Here is a 22,588-nt window from a genome sequence, read left to right as displayed (position 1 = left end):
CACCCGAGCACTGATGTGAATTTCTCATCCCAGCTGCAGGGGAAATGACATCAGCACACGGAGCGCCTGGGGAAAGAGGAGCGCTAGAGCTCAACGTGAGCGTGTTTGAGAGAGAACCACTCATCTACAACACTACAGCGATGGAGATGTCCTGTCTCTAGTGAAATGTACTCTACTGCTCATTCCTGCAGGATATACTTGCACCATTTTCCTGACATGCTTGATTTATACAGATAACGAAAAGTCTAGGTGCCATTCATGTCTATGAGAGCCATAAGAAAATGAATGTCTATGTCTATTAATGTCTATGTTCATATCTACGAGCCACGAGAAAATTATTAAGACAACAGCTGTTTCCAGAACTTATTTACTCTGAATATTTTTTACTGCACACTGAACTTTCAGCACTGACACGAAACGAAATAAAATACCTGACCTATTACACATACAACAAAACACTGTGTGGAATTGTGTTTCTCGTAATTCAATGCAAACTTTCGGTTTCATGTATATCAAATGAATCATAATTAATTTCATCTCTTATTTTATCAAACTGATAAAAATGTTTTAAATAAACAATAAAAAGCTGGGTTTGTTGTTAACTAAAACTTGTTAAAATAATGCTGACATGTAATAAAATATAAATATTGACTTCAAGTGCTAAAATTATATATAAAGACATAAAAAATAACAATAATAAGCAATAGACAATGTTACTAAAAATAAAATAATATATATTAATATATAATATTTTTATATTTATATATATAAAAAAAAAAAAAAAAATATATATATATATATATATATATATATATATATATATAAAAAATATATAAAAAAAAAAATATATATATATATATATATATATATATATATATATATAATACATACATCTCAATGACACCACTGTAACAAAAGTATATAGCAAAATATACAAATTTTAATCATTTTAAAATTAAGACAAAATATAATATAGAAACAATCTAACATTAGTAATTGGTATATAAATAATGCTAAAATGTTCAAATCTAACTGACTGCTGTATTAACATGCTGCTAATAGAAACAATTGTGAGCTCATGCCAGAACTAGACTTCCAAGCAGGCCTTGCATTCTCAGCGTTTCCACAAGAGGCACTGGAACGTATATGAACAACACATCATCTTCTTTGACCGGTTTTCCCTTCCAGATCAATTTCTGTTTTGAAGGAGCAACAGTTTACAGAGAACCTTGCTCAGCAAGCTAAGATGTACGGGCAGACGGCAGAATAAAAACGCACCCGATTAAATGCACAGGCCAAGCGTGCTCGAAGGCCTTGGAAAGCAGCTGCCTGCACGTAAGCCGGACTCCAGCTCACTAGATTTCAGAGCTATTATCTTTTTTTTTTTTACCGCGTTTTTACAGTGGCGTACGTGCCGCCCGTTCTCTCGATTCCCGAAACCTCCCCGATGCCCAAAAATCCCCGCAAGCGCGTTAAACTGCGCGGCGCCGGGCCTTGTTTCATTCAGCGAATTCAAATTCCGATCACTCCCGCCGTCTCTCCTACACAGCTACTTCTACAGAGCTTCATTAATCTTCGTTGAATACAATGACATACATCTTTAATGTGCTTGCTGTCGAGTCGCATTTCGGTTAGAGTGCAGCAAAGTGAATGACAGCAAGCAATATTAATAAATTTAACATGGACTGTATAAATTTTTAACAGAACAAGAATGGGAGGCCGGGCCCGTCCTCCCCTCCTTCCCTCCCTCCCTCCGTGTTTTCAAACCGGCGGATTTTACGGCGAGCGGGACGGGCGCGCTCTCTCAAAGTTGAGGCCCTCAGTATAAATAGATTTACATGTCATTAATAAGTAAATTAGGAAAACGCCTTTCAAGTGAAGACAAGTACATAAGCATAATCTCCATATTAAAGGAGTATCCTTTGAAAAGCCACAGAGGAATTTGAGGAGTCAGGCGATGTGTCATGCCGCTCTCGTCTGCTTTCTCTACACCTTTAATTACGGAGGAGTTTGATTATGGATCCGGCGTCTCTCCGCCAGCGAGGTGCCAGAAAACGAGCTGCATGCAGAGCCACCTATGATCATTTCCTGCACGCCGAGGCCTGCTTTCTCCGAGTTGAATTAGTGACAGCCCTCCTCGTTTCTTACTGCGGTAATAATATTAAAATATTAAGATTAATTCCATCAAAGCTCACTCGGAGAGAGAGAGAGAGTGTGAGAGAGAGAGAGAGAGAGAGAGAGAGAGAGAGAGAGAGAGAGAGAGAGAGAGAGAGAGAAAAGAACGAATCCAAAAATGACGATTAAGGATGCTATTTCAAATTAAAAAAAATTACTGCTGTGATTTTTGGCTTTCCCTCCAGGTCCCAGCAGAGATAATTTGCTGTACGTTTAAACCCGATGAGAACCCTGTCTGTCTGTGTTAAATAAGAAAGTTACGCTTGATATGAGACATGTTTTCGCAGTAGCTTTAGCGATTATAGGAAATCATATGCAAAGCCGGAGTCCTGATCCGAAGTTAATTTATAATTGTGTAGAAGTTATTAATTAGCCGACGTGTTATTAGAAGAGCGTGCACTACAAAGGATTTATTTAACGCACAACAACGCGGGACGGAGGCGCTTCCGTAGTCCCTTTTTTCTCCCTCGCTCTCTTCTCCCTTTCTCCCAGGATGTTTGTTTATTTATTTATTTATTTATTTGGATGAAACCTTTCAAGAGGAACGCGAGTCTGAACCCCTGCCAGGATAGGTGTTGCTCGCAAGGTTACGACTGTTGTTTTTTTTTTCTTTTAGAAAAGCGCGTCTGCGTTTGGTAACGTGGACGCGCGTGGAGAGCGATGCCTTTCGAAAAAAAAATCCCAAAATGTAGACGCGTAATCCGTGTGACCCAAATATCCGAAGCCTGTCTCACCCTCCAGTGAACGCCACATTGAAACACCCTGGAAATACCATATTGGATCCAATTTTCCATCGCAGGCTGGCTGCCAAACTAATTAATTTAGTGTGGAATGGGCAGTTAGCTCGCACTGTGCCGACAGCAGAACACATAAATAAAGATCATGACGATAGCACGTATCCCGATGAGCAGATTGGACACATATGCGCACTTACTGTCAATCAAAGTTACGTCTGTGATGGGCTGCCTGCCTCTCCGCAATATGGTGCAGTTAGCGGCGCATGCTGCGGAGGAAGAGGCGGATATTCAGCACGAGCGAGTCGCGTTCGCCTGATGCACGCGTGACGGCGTCGCTAAAGAATATGGTGATGAATTAGCGTCAGATGCTCGGTTTTCAAAGGGGAGCTTTGAAAGGCACTTAAAAATGCAGTCTGCTGCGCCACGAGCGAACTAGCGTCTTATTTTACCTCCATGAAGTGTTTTTTTATTTATCCGGCATAAAAAGTCGCACGACCGGAAACTAAACTACTAGAAGTCTCGTTAATATAAACTCATCGGTGTTACTGATTTAAAGACAGCAAACGTATGACTAAAGATAAGTTACTGAGTGACACGTTTCGAACAATCCGAGTGAACCAGTTCACTAAAATGAATCAACTAGGAAAGCAACTTGACACAAAAAGCAATGTTGCATTTTTTTTTTTTTTTTCTTTAAGAAGCCAAACGTGCAAACGAAAGAGCGGCATTTACTTGAAAATGCTTGGAAACCGTTTTCACGATTCCTGGCAGGTTTCGACATTGATTGGTAAATGGCACGGTGTGATTTTTCTTTCCAGTAGAAAGACCGAAATGGCATTTTTTTCTCGTATGACTTTTTTGTTTCATTAACGATTTCGGAGCAATATAAGTGCAGTCCGCCGTGCTACAAGCAAACCATCAGATGAAGCATTCGGTTTTCACGTTCATGTTTATCTGGCGCACGGTGACTGAAAATGGGAAATATACGCAAACCGAGAACTCATTTGTATTAAAATGAGCACAAACCATGATGAACAGCAGGATTTAACTTAACATTTTGCAAAGAAAGTGATGTCTGTGACTCAAAGGATTCAGCGAATCATTTTACAAATGAACCAGTGAACTAAATGAATCAGATTTTCTAATGCCACATAAAAGCAATGTGACATTTTGCATTTTATGCTACTACTATTGCAGGATTTATAGTAGATTTCTCAAGTAATTAAAAAGAAACCAATTAACACATTGATTTGAATGTATTTTATCCAATAATCTTAATTTCTAAACACTTTTAGTGCACACTTTCACAAAACTGTCACAGCACTGAAACATGTTCAATACTGTTAGTGATAAGAAACATTCATGATTTTTTTTTTTTTCTAAATCTTGATGCACTGCACTCTTAATTGATGTCTCTTTTAAAAGAAATCAGTTTTAACAATATTAGCCAAACATTTACTACAGTTCACATTGTGCCAGTTTACCATAGACCGATGTCAATCTGTTTTTTTGTTTTTTTTCAGGTTCACTTTCAAACGGCTGATTCTGGTCAGTACACATATCTGTGTACTGTGGCTTAAATTATTGTGGAGTGGTCCGTGTACCAGAAAAACACTTTGGATATGCTCAAAAGGAGCCCCATCTCAAAGGAAGTGCATCCTCAAAGAAATGGAGTATATCTGAAATTCTTTTTAATGTCTGGATAGGCGGCAGAGTGAAGCCGCGGCCTACTGGTGACTCTACCATTAACGAATGGCCTAGATTCATACGACCCTGTCTCTCTCTCTCTCTCTCACGTTCACTGATGCAACACATCTGCTTATTAGAGGTGCAAAACTATAAGACTACACACAACACACAATATATGGGTCATTCAGAAGCATATAAGCGATAAGGAATTTAAAACGTATACTTCATTTTAAAAGGAAGCAGTAATTAAAATGCGCTGGGGTCAAGCTCAGACGCAGCGTTATGTAGCGGAACGGAAATAAATAGTAAATCGGTTAGATATTTTAACCTTCTTTTGTTATTATCAAATAGATTTCTGTAACGTTATCAAACCAGACAATATCCTAAAGTGAGGCAAATCAACTATTACCACGGAAACACAAAAAATGCATTAAATGCTTATCAACGTTGATGCTGCTGTTGCAAGGGAACATGATGCCATTAAGAAATATATATATATATATATATATACATATATATATATATATATATATATATATATATATATATATATATATATATATATATATATATATAAAGAGAGATTTTATTTATAGTATTATTGCTAAAATGACTGGAAAATAGTATAAAAATTATTTAAAAAATAAACAGATAAATAAAAATCAAGTAGATAAACTGAAATGGTAATTACTTGTAAAACATATTCTAATAATCTTTAATATTTAATACCATTTACTTTTTCCCATTACTTTTTTTTTTTTACAGTGCACGTTCGAACCAAATAGGTTTGGTTTAATTGTCATTTAAAATTATAATGTTTTCTTAATGTACGAAGGAGACCATGCACTAGCCGTGACCTCTATAGCATATCATAAAATAACACGGGCCAAGGGTCAGCGTGGGTCGGCTTTGGATCATTATCAGTGAAAATATCAGCAGCTTGACAGTTTTAACCCTGCACGCATCGTCTGACACATCGGTCCACCCCATGACACGAGTCTGACACATTGCCAAAGACTTACAAAGTCTACACTTCTAATTGCAGACAAAACTAGGACAGCAATCCACAGTCGTAGTTCACAGCCCTGGAGCCAAACGGGCCGCTCTCTGAAATGAGTTTCTGTTAGCGTTAGCACAGAGCGAGAAACCCGTGACCTTTCCAGCCACAGCCAAGCGACTCCTGGCGTCCAACTTCTCTCTGTTTCCTCCCTCCCATTAGCTCTCTTTGCTCTCCGGGCTACGGCAGTTTATCAGCCAGCCAGATAAAATTGGTATTGGGATAAAGCTCACAATCTCCTCGCGTAATCCTATTTTTCCAGCGCTACCATGTATAATGGGCTGATAGACTGGAACTCGCCAATGAGGAAATCTGAACCTGACAAGGGGGAGACGCAGACAGGAAACGCCTCGCAGGCTTGTTTGAAGTCTTATTTTGAGGTGTCAGAAAATGATCCATGACACGAAGCTTCATAATGTGAAGAAAATTGTTTTTCACAGATGGAATGGAGTGCTTTTGGACGCTTACCAAAGCATTGTTTCAGATGAAATGTAATATTTACAGACCCCGCCCCCCCCTATAAAAGAAGAATAAATGAACAAAGTGATGCGATAAACATGAATAATCACCCTGGAATAACAATGATTCAATAAATTAGCGCTTTGTGGCTTTCCAGTTTAAAGCATGCTAGGTCATATTTACTGCACAGCGAAAATGCCATTTTCTTATTCTGTATTTTGTGCTGTTGTTCTTTTTTTTTGTTTTATACTTTACAATAAAGTCACATTAATTAACATGAAGTGACAATAAAAAAACATCCTTGTAATCCATTTATTAATAAATAAAAATGTATTCATTTCAAAAATGCCATCTATACATCATATTGGAATTAAGAAAAAAAGCTAATAATTTAAAAGGTAATTTCCAAATGAGTATATAATATATATATATATATATATATATATATATATATATATATATATATATATATATATATATATATATATATATATATATATAAATTGGCAAATAAATAAGAATAAAAGGAAACATTTTTATTTATCTAAGATCTATATATATCTAAATAACAATTTTTCTTAAATTTATTTATAAGTGAAATTACAATATTAAAATAATAAAAAAAACAACTGCTAAATGCCTAAGGATAAAATACTTTTTAAAAGTCAAATTGAGGAAGAAAATAACTTATAAATAAACAAATATTTGTAAATGTTTACTGATTTACTTGCATACAAAACAGTTATGCTTAAGTTATTTAAACATTAATGCATTTATGAAATATAAAGTGATTTATATCGTTTATGAAAGCAATGCTATAGTTATACGTTACAGGTGTTTCTGGGACACTTCTAAAAACCAGCGCAAAAAAAAAAAAGAATTAAGAAAAAGATTAGATTATCTTTTAGCATAAGCAAGATATACATGGGGGAGAAATCCTTTCTGAAGTCAACAGTAAATTTCACAGCAAACTTTGCATGGGTCAAAAATAGGGTTTTATTGAGTTCGGAGCCCATGGTCATTAGTCTCACTTTTCTGTCTGCTTCTGCGGTCTCAGGTGGCACATGTACCTCTTCGCCTCACCCATCTCTTAAAAACATGTCGGACCGTGCTCACAGAGGGATGGCAAAGGCATGTTTCACTGTCACCAAATCCCCTGTAAATAACCTCAACGGGAGCCAATGAATGTCAGCGGCCCTCTCAAGAGATGACACAATAGCAGCGAGTCCCAATAAACTTCAGCTTCAGCTTCTGAGGGGCTGGTGGGCCGAACGCCGCTTTGGAAACAACAGGAAATCATCGCTTCCCTTCCCCTCTGCAGATCAACATCTATTTAAAGATTTCTCACACTGCTTGAGTCATGACGGATGTTGTTTGGTAACAATACTACGTTCATTTATCACGGGATGATGAGGCATGAGAGCGAGAGCAGAGGTGCAGAAGTGTCAGGTGCCTTTCTGCTCGCCGCTATTGTTTGGCTTTAATTCATGTCAGACGGAGAGAAAAAACACTTTTAAGTTCCTTTATGCCAAATTAAGCACTTCTAAATAGGGCGTTCTGGGGGCCATTAGTTCTGTTAAGCACACCAGCAATCAAAGCTAGTTTTTGCTCTTTTGTCACTGATGGAGCGGGAATCCATAATGACACATAAATGTTGTGTGTCTTTATTCCATTCCTCACATACCCAAAGTCTCATACTCATAGCGTTCCAGGAAAAGATAAATTACGTCAAGTGGGCTTAAACAGAGTCATTAGTCACGTTAATACGCAATGACATCATGCCATTACGATGTCAGGGGAAATGTGGAAAGCTCAGTTTCCGCAGTTCAAATCTTGACATCTGCGAATAATGGCTTATTACTTGCTGAATTTCCTATGCGTTATGTGGAGCTGCATCCAAATGACAGCGAGCATGTTTATCCATGTTCTAGTCTGTTTATTACGTTTATTCACATTGTATGGAAAGTTAACCTTAACGCGAAGAATTTGTCGTAATTTATTTACCCTCATTCCGTTCCGAACCTGCATAAGTTGCTTATGCGAAACACAAAAGAAAGTCATTTGAAGAACGGTGGAGTTCGAATAATGTTTTTTTGCTATAGCCATTGATTTGTGCAAACTCGTTCATTTGGAGCAACAAGGAAAATAATGGCAGAATCCGTTTAATTTTGTGCAACGAACAGAAAAGATACCTCAAATCATGCTTCTTTTTTTTTTTTTTTTTTTTGAATCGATAAAATGTACAATTAACTTCATTAGTCAATAAAATGAATGACAAACTAGAATATTTTAGAGACTATCTCTAAAGAGGGAGCATCTGCAGAACTGCACAACCCGGAAAACACTCAAGTAACAATCGTTTAATATTGACAAAATATCGGCTAATTTGTATGAATTTGCATAATGTCATTCGTATGTTTTAGACAATATGTTTACGCTGACATGATGCTCCTTAGGGTTTGTTTTTCCTGAAAAATTGCAGGTTTCCCTATGAATAATCCTATAAATAAATATGAAACGGCTCCGTTTTGTCATTAGATCTGGTTGCTCAAAACAACTTTCCATAGAAAACAGCACAAAACGTACGAATCTAGCTGTTCTTTGCAGTTTAACTAGAAAAGCCCTCGCGTGCTGACATTCAAACTTTGTCGCGTAGATCATTTCAGCCTTAGGTATGCTCTCTATATTGGATTTTTGTAAACGTTATGCCGAAGCCTAAAACAACCCTAAACGAACTTAAACGTAACACTGTTCCATCGCTTCTAGCAAGAGCTGGTATTTTCTTCAGGAAATGCAAATCTAGTTTTTACCCTCTTATACCGCGATCGCTGTTTCCTGTACGTCAAGATCCATTCCTGCAATGTGGCTTTAACAGCTCAGCCGTAAAGAGAAATATCACCTCACCCAATTATTCCACGTGTGGCCGAAATACTATAAACTACACCTGCGCTGCTTTATAGAAAACCTGTTATGTGATACAGTGTCACAGCTCAAAGCCACACAATGAAGTTACTATGCTTTTACATACTTTTAAATTACCTCCAGATCCAAAGCTACTCCGCAGCTCGAATTACTCACACGTTTTCCCCCAACTGATACAGTAACACAGCTGAGAGAGCTTCATACCAATTTTGGCAGGAAAATGGAACATTTTAGTCGGGGTAACCAATCCTCTTGAAGTTCGAACCGTCAACTTTTTTCCGCAAACTAACTTTTGAAGCGCACTCATAAAGGTCACGGAGAGAGAAGTTTAACTAGGTGCCATAATGTGGCGAGAGAATAAAAAATAATGAGTGAGATAAATTATCATTAGATGGGCAAGGCCTTGATTTATCGTGATATTCTACAAATTTTGAAGGCATTAAGAGTGCCCTAAAAGAGCACATTAACAAGTCACATAAAAAGGCGAATTAAAAATCCCAGCTCTTTATGCGAGCGAGGTGAAGAGTCGTGTGAGAGATACAGTAAATCGTCCGAGAACGATAGTGTTTAACTTTCTCTCTGATGATATGCCTCGATGGGCGGTTCCCGTTTAAGTTTTGCCGCACAGGGTCATTTTTGGAAGCTCATTAACTACACTTGCTAACAGGCCTCGTAAAATATGAACAGAAATTAGCGGCCGTAATTTGACAGAAGAACTAAGGCAACAATAATGACGGGAAATAAGGTGACAGAGACACTATAACGCTAATGCCTCCCTCCATTAGGGCTCCGCCAGAGCAAATGTCATTCATATTTTAGCGAGCGAACTCCGCTAATTGGCTCAAGCTCTCGTCTCCTGAATTAAATCTCCAGATTTCTCCCCTCACCTTTAAAGCCGAATCATTTGAATTCAAAAGAAAGCGCAAGTGACAGGGAATGAGTGCGGGAGAGGCGAGGATTGACGAGGATAAAAAAAAAAAAAAAGAACGGCTCTTTTTAATGAGATAAAAATCTTGCTTCTCCCCATTTCCCGGCTATAATTGCTGATTATGTTGTTATAGACTCTCAACTTCTCCGTCTTTCTTTTGGATCAGGATAATTTGGGGTGGCGTGACGAGGCTTCAAAGGCAGCCGGGAACTCACCAAGGCTCATTTAGGTTCCCCTCCGCCAGGCCACAGGTACGGGAGAAAGGTAAACACCGCTTGCTTATAGGTAATTACCCCCTCGGCCCGAGCCGGTCTGATCACTGCTAGCTGACCCCTCTCGTAATAACCCTTAAGGGCAAATTGTATTTCTTTTGACAGTTTAATTAGATATTCAGCAGTAGGGGCACAAAGCAAGCTAGGCCATGAATATTTAAATAGAGTGACACCAAAAGAAATCATGAAAGAAGCCTCGGCGTACTGAATGACAGACAAGGGGATATTAAGCAAGTGATTCTAATCAATAATCTCTTGATCTCCTACATATTAATACACTGCCTGCTGGTGTTAGGCTCATAACAAGAGGGGCGAGAGGAGCGGGGCGAGGGCAGGCTGACAGTAGGGAACGGAGACAGAAGTGCTGCTCTGTGGGGGCGCCGTCGTCGTCCCGAGCCCCCCGGAGGGCACGCTAACCAACCAGAACAAGCCAACCCTCAGCCCTCTTCGATCTAATCCAATCTGTGAGATTGGCAGCTCTGGGCGTCTCCAGACTAGACCGTTATCTGATCAGACAATGCGGAGACATTTGCATGCAAATGAGGGACACGGACCACCCAGGGCCAATCAGGGACGAGGCAGGGTGGGCATCCACCGATCGGACCCCCCCGGGATCTCCGGACATGTCACTCGTGGAGGCAACTTTACTGGTTCCCGGTCATCGGGGGTCACGGACAGGGGATAACGTCCAGGAGACTTGCGTTGATCTATACACATGCATAATTTAAAATAGCGAGGATTCCGGAGCGAAGATGCTCATGTGTATTAAAAGGAGTGAGGGGAAGGAGAGATGATAGATTAATTACAGCTTAATCCACTAGAGTTGGTTTGCTCTGCCGTACCGAGGGACACAGCATCCGGTTCATTTATAAAACCCGTGGCAGTGGCACCTTATTAGAGCTGATGGGTCTCCATGCTGCTGCTGCTGTGTGTTATAGGAGGCAGGACATGTTTTATGAATTAATGTTCCTCATGTTCGCCTACACTTCTGTAGACATGCCAGGGTTTTTATAACCCCGCTCGGAGCTTCACATCTGCGTAATGAGACGTGCGAGAGAAGAAGACCAGCTCTCCTGTTGAAATCCAGCTACTGTAGGAGAGGGGTCAGCGTCCCGTCCTCCTTGGGAACTGCATCGTAAGACATAAGCACGCATACATATTCATACGGCAACTGCAAGGTCAACGGGCAACGCTAATATTGCTGCATTCGTTTATAGTGTGCGCCAGGAACTGACACTGAAACGCTAATGGAAAATGAGTCTGAGGACGTACTAGTTTGCAGCTGTTGGTGAAATTGAAATTAATTTAAAGTTAAGCTCGTCCCAATACGTAGTGAACATAGATGCCACTTCATGTATCGTTTATGAAGGATAATTTTAGAATGCATTGCATCCTCTGCTGTAAATATATATATATATATATATATATATATATATATATATATATATATATATATATATATAAAAAAATATTACAAATTATTATAAATTATAAATATTATAAATTATATTTATAATAAATGTAAAATAAAAACTTCTGCTATATATACATATATATATATATATATATATATATATATATATATATATATATATATATATATATATATATATATATATATATAAGCCTTAATGAATAAATATCATGTTCACTTACAACCTGTCCTCCAACTATAGGTCGTTTGTCCAAATCCCTTAAATATCAGAGCATATACTACAAGTGCACCTCTATTGGCAACAGAAAATATTCATATTAATGTTTTGTACTATTTTATCTGCATCAGAATTTGTGATTCGAGTTGGTAGCGCATTGAGTTATATAAAATGATTTGTGATCATGCGATGATGAGTTCGATGGGTCCGCAAAGGGTGCTTAACTTCAAAACCTAAATATAGGTCGTAATAAGGTGCTCGCACAGACCTATAGGGTCATTTCTTGCTGGAGGACAGGCTCTTCAATCAAGGTAGGTTGGTGGATTGAAACTACAGCAGGGTCTGATGCTGTCATTCCAATTTAAGCATCATGTGATAAATGGAAGATGTCAAAGTTGAGGTTACCATCATCCCATGACTATGCATGTCCAAATGTCGGAATAACAGAGCCCTCTTTTCCTCCATGGCGAGCCGTAATCCCGCTCTGCTCTCCCAGGCATGGTTAACATGAAAACAAATGACTGCGGTCGGCCGGAGGATGTTTGACAAGCAGCAGTGAATAACCACAGCAAGGCTGGAGATATTCTTGGCCGCCAGCATCGTGAGAAAATGTGGCTTCGCTCAGGAATATTCTGGGGGAAGACCAAAATCTGGAAGCAATTACAAAAGACTCAAAACAAGTAAATTCCATATTAACTCGATGGACGCGGTAGAAGGGCGGCTGGCGAGATGTATTTTGGTGAGGTTTACTTTCTGGAGCTTAGCAACATAAATTTGTTGTCGCCGAATTATTAAACACAGCGGACACATGCTGGCTGAATTCGAAGCAAAGGTCCACGAAACTGATCATAGGATAGCCCATGTAATAATAAGAGAAATGGGCCCGCTGTTGGACTTTAATATCCCCCGACGACACTCAGCTGTCAATGGCCTCCACCATCGCCAGGATGCATGGCGGCTTCTGCCAGAAACACTGGATTTATCCTCCTTCACATGGAGCCGGTGAAAGGAAATGCCTACAGTCGGTGGGAATCCATAAAGGAGGGACGGGAGAGAGAAAAAAAGAAGATTAAGGCAACGAGAACGAGTGGAAACGGAAAAAGTCGTGGGAGGAAGGCATGGGATGAGATACAGGTATCCTCTGCGCTCTTAAAAATATAACTAACATCCTTCAGCCGCTGATAGAAGAGACAAAAGCTATCTGGGAATTTCGCTTCTCAACTCCTGGAACGGTGATTTAAAACCGGGTCGGATTTCATACAATAACAAGCACACACCTGGTTAACACGTTAGCCGATACTTAACAGTTGTAAATCTGCAGTTTAATAGATACATGGCAAGGTTATTTACTACCATTTTCCGTCAATAGGGACAGCACAAAAGATATGAAACACTGTGTAAGCCTTCAGAAAAACCATATGTTCCCTTTTTTGTGCGTTTCGAGCGAGTCTGAGAGAGTGCTTGGTAACTTGATATTTCCCCGTACCTATGGGAGAGAAAATTCGGAGACAAAAAGATCAAATGATGAATTTCCTGCTCTCTTTTTTGGCTTTTTCCTTCAAGCTCTCCAAAGTCGCTCAGCTGTGGCTCATGTTTGAGCAATAAATGCTCGTGGTTCTAATCCTACCCCAACATAAACACTGTATACGTTTACAATTGACTTGAACTTGAGCATTAGCTGCAATAAATCAGCGCAGTTATGCAACCATACGCATACTGCAGCGCCAAGCTCTCAGCACTGGAGGAGGAGAATAAGGCAAGCTTCGCGTTATGCGTAACAACATCTTTTGACCGTGGTAAATCCACTGTAACGCAAGCCTCTCGTGGCTTACTGGGAATGTATAATGACTGCAATATCAATACGATTAAAAAAGTTACTTTTGTACATTTTCCGAGGAAAAGCTCCCACTCTAATGGAAGAGCCCATGTGTAAATTTTCACCCGATTTACCATTTACAAGACAAATTCATAAATTATATCATTTTGAAGAGTAATATCACACGTTGCTTCAACAAGTCGCATGATCTGAAGAATTGAGGATTGTCTGCAATAGAACAACAATGATGTTTTGAACATTTTGAAAAACATTATTAATGAATTAATGCATTTTTTTTTTACATATTGTAATATTATTATTACATGCTGGAATTGAATATATTCAGCTTTGGTGGGCAGAAGAAACACTTAAAAAAAATATATATATTTTTTAAAAACCCTACCAATGTAAAACTTTTAAACAGCAGTCTATATTTTATTTATTTATGAAATTTAAGAGTATGAGAGCAAAGTTGAAACGTCTACAGAATATTTATATTTGTTATTTTTAAGTTTCTTTAAAGAATCCTATAAAAAAAAAAACTTAACAAAACTTTTTCAACATTGATAAATAAATAAAAATGTAAAAAATTTACTTAGAAATGATGCTAAAAATCCAGATTTGCATCACAGGAACAAATTACATTTTTAAAATATATATCAATTATTTTACACTGTACTAATATTTTACAACATGACCTATTTTTACTGTATTTTTGGTCAAATAAATGCAGCCTTGGCGAGCAGAGTTCCACCGACCCCCTAAAATCTTGAATATCCCCGTAGTACGTTTTCGCGGTTGCACCATTAAAAAGCCTGTGGTTTTATACATCGCAATTTCTCTGGCAGTGCTACTAAAACTGACAGCAATCGCATGAGGCTGTTTCAAGGCGTGTTTACCGTCGTTACGTCTGTAATCAGCAAGCGAATAGCTGTAAAGCGTGTTAGCGCGGGTGTGATAGTCAGTCATCAGCACTTGTTGCCGAGCATTTCACGCCAAGTGCCACAGCAATATGGCTGACAATTCTCTTGACAGAGGGAATGAGGGGATGCGTGACACATGTAAATACGAGTATCGCTCTCACACGCGCATTACACCAAACACACGAGTCCCCCGGGAGCGCGTAATAACCGGGCACGTTTATTCTTCGGTTTTTTTTCTTCTACACCCCATTACTGCCTTATCACAGACTCCGTTCTCCTGTAATATGACAGTTTGAAAAGAAACAGAGCGGGGAAGGGGAAAAAAAAAAGATCATAAATAAAACACATATACGCGTAGTTCTGTTTGTCAATCATCAAAGTACGGTTCAGCTGAAAGCGACTCGGAATCGACTGCAAGTATTAATAAAAAAATCCATAATCATTTAGATTATTGGAGTGGAAACATACGGGGGCAAAGGATTCACGGGGAGAATTGGAATCAATTAAGACAGCGAACCTGAATGACGTTTTTAATATAAATAAATGGGTCATCAGGGAACGCTCCCCCATTACGTGTCAGGAAAAGTTAGATTAGGAGGGTTGTGTTGCAGCTTTCCCCCGCTGATATCAGACTGGAGCTATTCCCTGAAGCGAGGTCTCCCCAGCAGGCTTCATACGGCCGCAGAAAGGCCCTCTGGCTGTGAGCTGCATTTTTAATGGGGATTATATACAAGACTGTGATATGCTGAAGAGCATTATGCAGGTTAATATTTCTCTCACATTCCACCGAAGGTCTGACCGCTTGTATGGGCCGGGAAAGATCTGTGTTTGTGTTTTTTTGCACTTTAAAGTCCCATAAGAGACAGGTTCGTGGAGACGTGTCTATTTTATGCGTCTGCATTTCATTAGTCAACTTTAAAGTCTAAGTTCAAATCATGAAATTCATGCACGCAGACCGAAAAAAAAAGTGACGTCGCCTACATTGCACATACTATTGAATAACGTTACCTTTTCTACTTTTCACAATCTAATTAATTTAAAAAAAATCTAAATAAAATGTATATTAAATACACAATTATAATGAATGTGTCTTACAGAAAAAAAAAAAAAAATATATATATATATATTATTATACACACATAATTATATGAATATAAACACATGCAAAATATATACTGGGTGTGTGTGTATTTATATATACATAATAAATATATATGTGTGTCTATGTGTCTGTGTGTTTACTGCAATACTGTAATACTGTAATACCGCGTATGGTCATTTGACAACATTATATTTTATATACATAGAAATGATCATAATTAATTGAAGTTTGTACTGCAGTACTGTTTGCATGAAATCTAAAGCATCTGCAAATACAGCCATGGCAACAATATTTGACCCAAAACATACACACACACACACACACACACACACACACACACACACACACACACACACGTGACACAACTATAATATTCAGTGACTTGATTTCACGATTTTAAGAATGAAGTTGTTTTTGTTGCTTTTTATTACGCATGAGTCAAGTGAACCCAACATGATGCCATACTCTTAAAAGTGTGCAATATATCATCAGAAAAAGAAAAAAATAAAGTTTTGATAAGATATCTCATTAGGATATTATATGCTTCTCTTTTCCTCTTTTTGTCTAATTACGTGTCGACTCTCGTGTGGTACCTGGGGAGGAAGGCGAGCTACAGCAAACCCTACAGATGACCTCTTTTCTCATTAAGAGCCCGAGCCTCACCATTTATCTTCCCCATCAGAGCTGCTTCACACGGACCGCACCGACAGACACTGCTTCGTAATTATGCCAAATATAAATTTACAATGAATAATGAATACAGCTGCATTAACGCTGTCCTTACTGCTGTGAATCACACCTGCTGAAGACAAGCTGCTTTCAGAGAGACGTTTCTTTCACGGCATCCCTCAGAAGTCTGTATTTACAGCAGCGGCTCTCAACTGGTGGGTCACGACCTCAAATGAGGCTAAAACCAAAACATGCAATCGTGCATATGTAGGACAACGAAGTAACGTTTCTTTTGTTATGTCCATGGCATGTGTTTATATTCAGTGATAGTGTTGCCGAAACTCCTCTGCTATTAGGGTAAGTACATTAAATAAAAGTACTGAACATGACTTGTTAACTTGTTGTTTAATGAATTATTGGCTTTTGACGGCATGAAATCAATGGAGCTTAAAAGACATTTAGATGCTTATGTCGGGTTTAGCATTTTGCACAGTTTTACTAGCATATATGTTCTGGACTACATATAATATTACCATGCACTATAAACGATTGTAAAAAAATTTGTTTCTATGGCTCAAAGATTTAAGCATCAGTCATGATTATGACTGTCAGGGAGAGCATGAGCTGATAAAATGCATGCCTTCAATGATGTTGAAGTCAATTTGGACAAAATAAAAGCTAAAAAAAAAAAAAAAAAAAAAAATATATAAAAAAAAAAATAAATATATATATATATATATATATATATATATATATATATATAGGTGTTTCAAGGCCGTTTCAATTTAAGTACATTTTAATACAAAAGTAGCTGTCAAATTTAATAAATAAAATATGTAATCATATGTATTAATAAATAAAAATGTAATAAATAATGAATTAAAAAAAATAAATTAAAAAGAACAAAAGTTTTATTTAACTCAAATCTGGCTGCCAATTTCATGAATTTAATATTAATATTGTTATTATTATTACTAATAATTAATTTCAATGGTTTAATTTATTTTCGTAATCGAAAAGACAATCTACTGAATTCATAAAACTTTACTTATTTAATCATTTATTAACATTTCAGTGATAATAGTTATGTTATGAAGTAGTAGATGAAACACAGTAACTTCATATTTAAGTAGTCTTTCTATTCACAGACACTAGTTCATATCATAATTAGATGAAGTGTACAGCCCTACTTTTGATTCATGAATCCAAATTCCATGGCAAATTTAGATTTTTATACCACAAGGCCTTTACAGCAAGACCAGTTGAATCTGATTATTTCTCCAAGTGAATCCATGAGTGGCCATCTCAGGTTAAAGATCTGAGGTGCTCCGACTGCGAAAGGTGATCCGTCCGAAGATGAAGGAGGCCACGTTAAGAATAATCTGCTTAACCCAGAAAACTACACCACATCACTGCTCAGAAGCTAACAGCGCCTCAGGCATCATTTCCCACTCTTCCTGTCTTTCTCTCTGTCTGTGTCTTTCTCTCAGGCCCAGAGGCTGTGGTAGACCCCGCTCCTCACAGGTTCAGGAGTTCACAGCGGGGTCTGCAGGAAGAGGAAGCGGCCGTCTGCCGGTCCTGGCTCTAATTGCACATCGTAATGCTATGCAGAAGCACGCTGACTCGAGATGTACAGGAAGCACGTGAACTCTCAAACAAACAATTAGCAGGGTTTGGCATCCATGCTAAATATGCGCCGAATATAATTCACAGGTGCATATTCATGTTTAGGTTTGACAATGCCAGAATATTACATTTTATGCAAAGCACTTGTGAGCTCCCTCGATATTTGTTCATGAATGACACATCTTAAAAAAACTATTCATTTTAAGATTTTTTTAACTGAATAATTTTAACATTTTAATGTTTAGGTAATGTTTTATGCATATGATATTTATTTAAACTATTTTAAGTTAACCATTGAACTACCTGAACTTAAAAACTTTTTTTTTTTATGATCAAAATATAGGCTTTATGGTAATTAATTTACTAATTAGGTATACTAACTTATGACAAAATGTTGTATTAATAATTGTTGGCTGCAATGGAATAAGAGATGAGGGATGCAGTTCAAAATATATAATTAATAGACTTTGATTATAGATTATAGACAATAGATGCTGACATTGTTTATTTCCCTCCTTGTTTAAATAACAATTTTTCAAATGCAACAATATACTGATATTGATTTTCATTTAGAAGATTCAATATCTGGGTCCGGCAAGGTAAAACAAAAAAAATAAATAAAATATAGCGAAATTGATCTAGAATTTACTTTGCAAGAATTTAAATTTAATGTATGTATTAATTATTATTTTATTTAAAAAATCTGAAAAACACACTCCAATAATCTTGTTTTATCTACACCTTTGACTCTATTTATTTATTTATTTATTTTTGGCACGTGAAAAACTTCCAAGAAAGTTTTAATGTGACCTTTATGTAAAATAAATCAATAAATCTTTTTTTTTTTTCTGATTTATTCAAAATCATCCCCCCGGGCCTGCGGCTGAAGAAACGTCCGAAACACATCCGGGTCACGTAAAGCTGTCCTAGTGAGTGATCTGTAAGTAAACTTTTCGAGCGCTCTCCGGCCGAACGTCTTTTACTTTTCCGTCTTCGTTCTGGCACGATATGCCTTAATAATAACATTTCAACTCCGCTCGAGTCGAAAATCCTATTATCAATTACGGATGTCACCGCGGGACGGAGCGGCTACGAGGCGCGTGCGCGGAGGCGAAAATTAGCTCGGGCGCTTCCTCTCGCCCCGGAGCTGCGAAGCGGGGGATTATCCGTAATCCCCGAACCTCCTCTCACTTACCCACATCACTCCCTCTACAGCCAGGGCAAATTGTTTTCACGCTCCGGCCCCGCGCTCGCTGCTAAAGACCTGCCTTTTCATCCAATAACATCAAAACAAAAGGCGGAGGAAAGGCTAGCATCTGCCATTAGCGGCAAATTGTCTCCAGCATTTCTCTGGGACCCGCTGCTGTCTTTCATTTGCCTTCTCCCCCTCTGATGGAAGTTACGTGCCACTTTTTAGTCTTGAAAGAAAAGGAGGGAGGAAAACAGCAGATTATTGATTCGCCTCTGACGAGGAGACCAACCTAAAAGCCCCAATGAATTGTCACTCATTATTGAAATTACTGAACACTAATTAAACTGGCAGCTGAACTCCCAGCAGGCCCGGCTCATCTGAAGCTAGAATTCAGCTCCGTGGACAGAGAGAGAAAGCGTTTGCCGCTACACGGATGTTAATGAGCTCGGCTCGCTCCCCCCCCCAACGCTCTTTCTCCTTCAATCGCTCCCTCTTTATGTGCGCTTGAAGGGAAGGTGTACAGCGGCGCTCTTTGAACGGACCTTTGCGGTCGAGGAGAGAACGCTCGCCTTTCAAAGGCCGCCGTTAACCTGCTTCACCGCCGAGGCACAATGAAGCAGGGCGTGGAGGCGAAAAGCTATACGTGCCGAGGCGTTGCGTGCCGCTTTGACGCTCGCGATTGTGGAGTGTGAAAAGCAGAGCGGAAATCTGATGGGGAGGTGCGTGCCGTAGACTGAAGCGTTTAACACACAGAAGCCATGAGAACTCCCACGCTGCTAATGCTGTAATGGAGACGGCTGGGAAATTTCATTCACCACGAAACCTTTAGAACTAATGGATATGCAGACAAGGCGGTTCACCTGACGCTGCTGACGTGTGTGTCAAATAGAGATATTTTTAACCCGTTTTAAAATGTTTTGCCACGTTCATTTTTGATTTAATTTTTTTTTTATGCCAATTAATCCTTGCATTCAGTTTGCAATTGCTGTCATTGCTTCTCTTTATTATACTGGGGAGTGACTTTACTGATGCAATAATGATTTTATTTATTTATTTAGTTAATGAATATAAGCTACATATAATACAGCACTGCTATTAATTTTTACACACACACACACACACACACACACACACACACACACACACACACACACACACACATATATATATATATATATATATATATATATATATATATATTTTTTTTTTTTTTTTTTTGCTTTAAAGTACACTACACAATTTTTTCATTAATATATTTTGGGGAAAATATTCTTTATAAAATAAATAATGCCACAATGATTGATTAATTGACTGATTGATAAATAAGTAAATAAATAGGATTTACTAGCAATTTCTAAAGTTTCCATTTCACAAATAATTATAAAGAAAGGACAAATTAAAAATTGCATTTTGTTGTTGTTTGTGAAACATACTCCTTTGTTTAAAACTTTGATGCATGATATAAAATTTCCAAGACTATTTTAATGTGACCTTTAAAAGTATAGTTCGATAAAGCATATATGTTATTATTATTATTAGCGCTGTTAAAGTAGTAATTGTGATTAATCACATAAAATAAGCTTTTGATTGCATAATAAATGTGTTCTATGCATAAAAAAATATTTTAATTAATATATTTACATTTACATACATATCATTTATATAAAAATAAATATAGAATTTGAATATTTGAATACGCACATGTGTGTTTATTTCACAGCAATATTATTATATAATAATTATTACTATATTATTGTATATATTTTTATTCATTTATTTTTACTTCCTCGAAAAACAGCAGTGCATATTTTAATTCATTAAAAGTTAATATGATCCAACTTTGACAGCCCTTACATCTTATTTCGTAAATATTTTGCTTTCATTTCACACAGACATATAGCATCCCCTCGGGGTCGACAGAACCCGGTCGGAAAAGCCCCGGTTTAGATCATATGGAGCCGTACAGTTACTCATGTGCAGACGAGAGCAAAAACGCCGACAGAACTCTTGCTGGAAGGAAGAAGACGAAGACAATGTGAGCAGATCATCTGTGATCCAGGGCAAGAACGAACCACATACAGCAACTACAATAACCAGCTAGTTGAGCTGTGTGAAAATGTCACCTGTGCTCTCCCTCTTTCCCTATTTTCCCGGGCAGAGACGATGCGGCCTTCCTCGGCATCCCTGCAGGAAAATGCCCTTTAGAATAAACGCATCCTTTACGCTGCTATTTGAAGCTCGCTTTCCTGAGAGATTCCTTTCCAGCGCAATTCTCCAGAAATGTAGCTCCTTCACCCCGGTAAATAGCACTACACTCGAGCTCTCTGGCAGCAGTCCATGTTTATTAGAAATTTTGACTTTTGGGGTGTTTTCTCTGCCTTTAACCCCCCCTTTTTGAAAAGCAGGCCTTGTTTTGAAAATCAACAAACAGAAACCTGGCAATGTGTGCCTCATTTTATCAAATGGTACACAGCTTGGTAATGGTCTCCCCTGACGATTCCAGCTAATCTATGCTGATGACCACAGGGACGCAGATGATTGTCATGTTAGTAGAAAAAAAAAAAATCAGAACAATCATGTTGCGTCAGTTCTACCATTAAAAGACTTGCTTCTCTGCAAATTTCTGCACGCAGTAATTAATACTCTGGGGCTTGCCTTCACCAGACTGGTACTCCAGGCAACGAGATGCCACTCACCTGATAATTATTTTAGGAAACCATGCACAACTGAATGTGATTGACAAATGCAACATTGCTGTAATTGCCTGAAGCGTACAGCGAGGAGAGAGAGAGAGAGAGAGAGAGAGAGAGAGAGAGAGAGAGAGAACAAGGAGTTAATGCTGCACTGTCAAATGAAAGGGAAACTAAAGAGGAAGTCCTACAGAGATCTTGTCATTCTCTGCAACAAAGGTGGACACTTACAGGTGTAGGGTCAGACGTATTTGCCGAGTGCCATTTCTGATCGCATCGGGCTCTGAGAGCAGAGGTGTGTGGGAACCGGCGTTAGGAATTACTTTGAAACTGCAGGCTGCCGAGCTACAAGGTGCTCTATATTATTTGAAGTAGTTCAACGGCAGTCAAGCTACTGCTTTGAAAAAGTAGGCTGCGCTACAAGTTTGTAATAGAAAGTAGCTGTTAAGGGGCTAATATGTTTTGTAACCTTCTAATGTACGTTAGACAGATCTTTGAGTGTTTTTTTCATGCCTCTATATATATATATATATATATATATATATATATATATATATATATATATATATATATATATATATATATATATCATCACAAAACATATACATGCCTATTGTCATCTCGAAAGGATGTAAGCATTTATTTTACAAAAAGGTATATAAAATGCATACAGTTTTCA

General features: G+C 38.1%; 2 long non-coding RNA genes across 2 annotated transcripts in view; one reads left to right on the top strand and one right to left on the bottom strand.

Annotated features, from left to right (window-relative positions):
• Positions 1-22,588, bottom strand: part of LOC122355232 — a 94,195-nt gene that overhangs the window by 11,328 nt on the left and 60,279 nt on the right. The window lies entirely within an intron of this gene.
• Positions 12,636-22,383, top strand: LOC122355231. Its single transcript, XR_006252195.1, has 5 exons — positions 12,636-13,025; positions 16,338-16,758; positions 17,892-18,114; positions 18,917-18,967; positions 21,112-22,383. It is a non-coding gene; the product is annotated as an uncharacterized LOC122355231 (long non-coding RNA).

This window comes from Puntigrus tetrazona, chromosome 12, assembly GCF_018831695.1.
Source record: "Puntigrus tetrazona isolate hp1 chromosome 12, ASM1883169v1, whole genome shotgun sequence".
Lineage (NCBI taxonomy): Eukaryota > Metazoa > Chordata > Actinopteri > Cypriniformes > Cyprinidae > Puntigrus > Puntigrus tetrazona.
The sequence above is the reverse complement of the archived record's forward strand: the minus strand, read 5'-3'. Positions and strand labels throughout refer to the sequence as shown.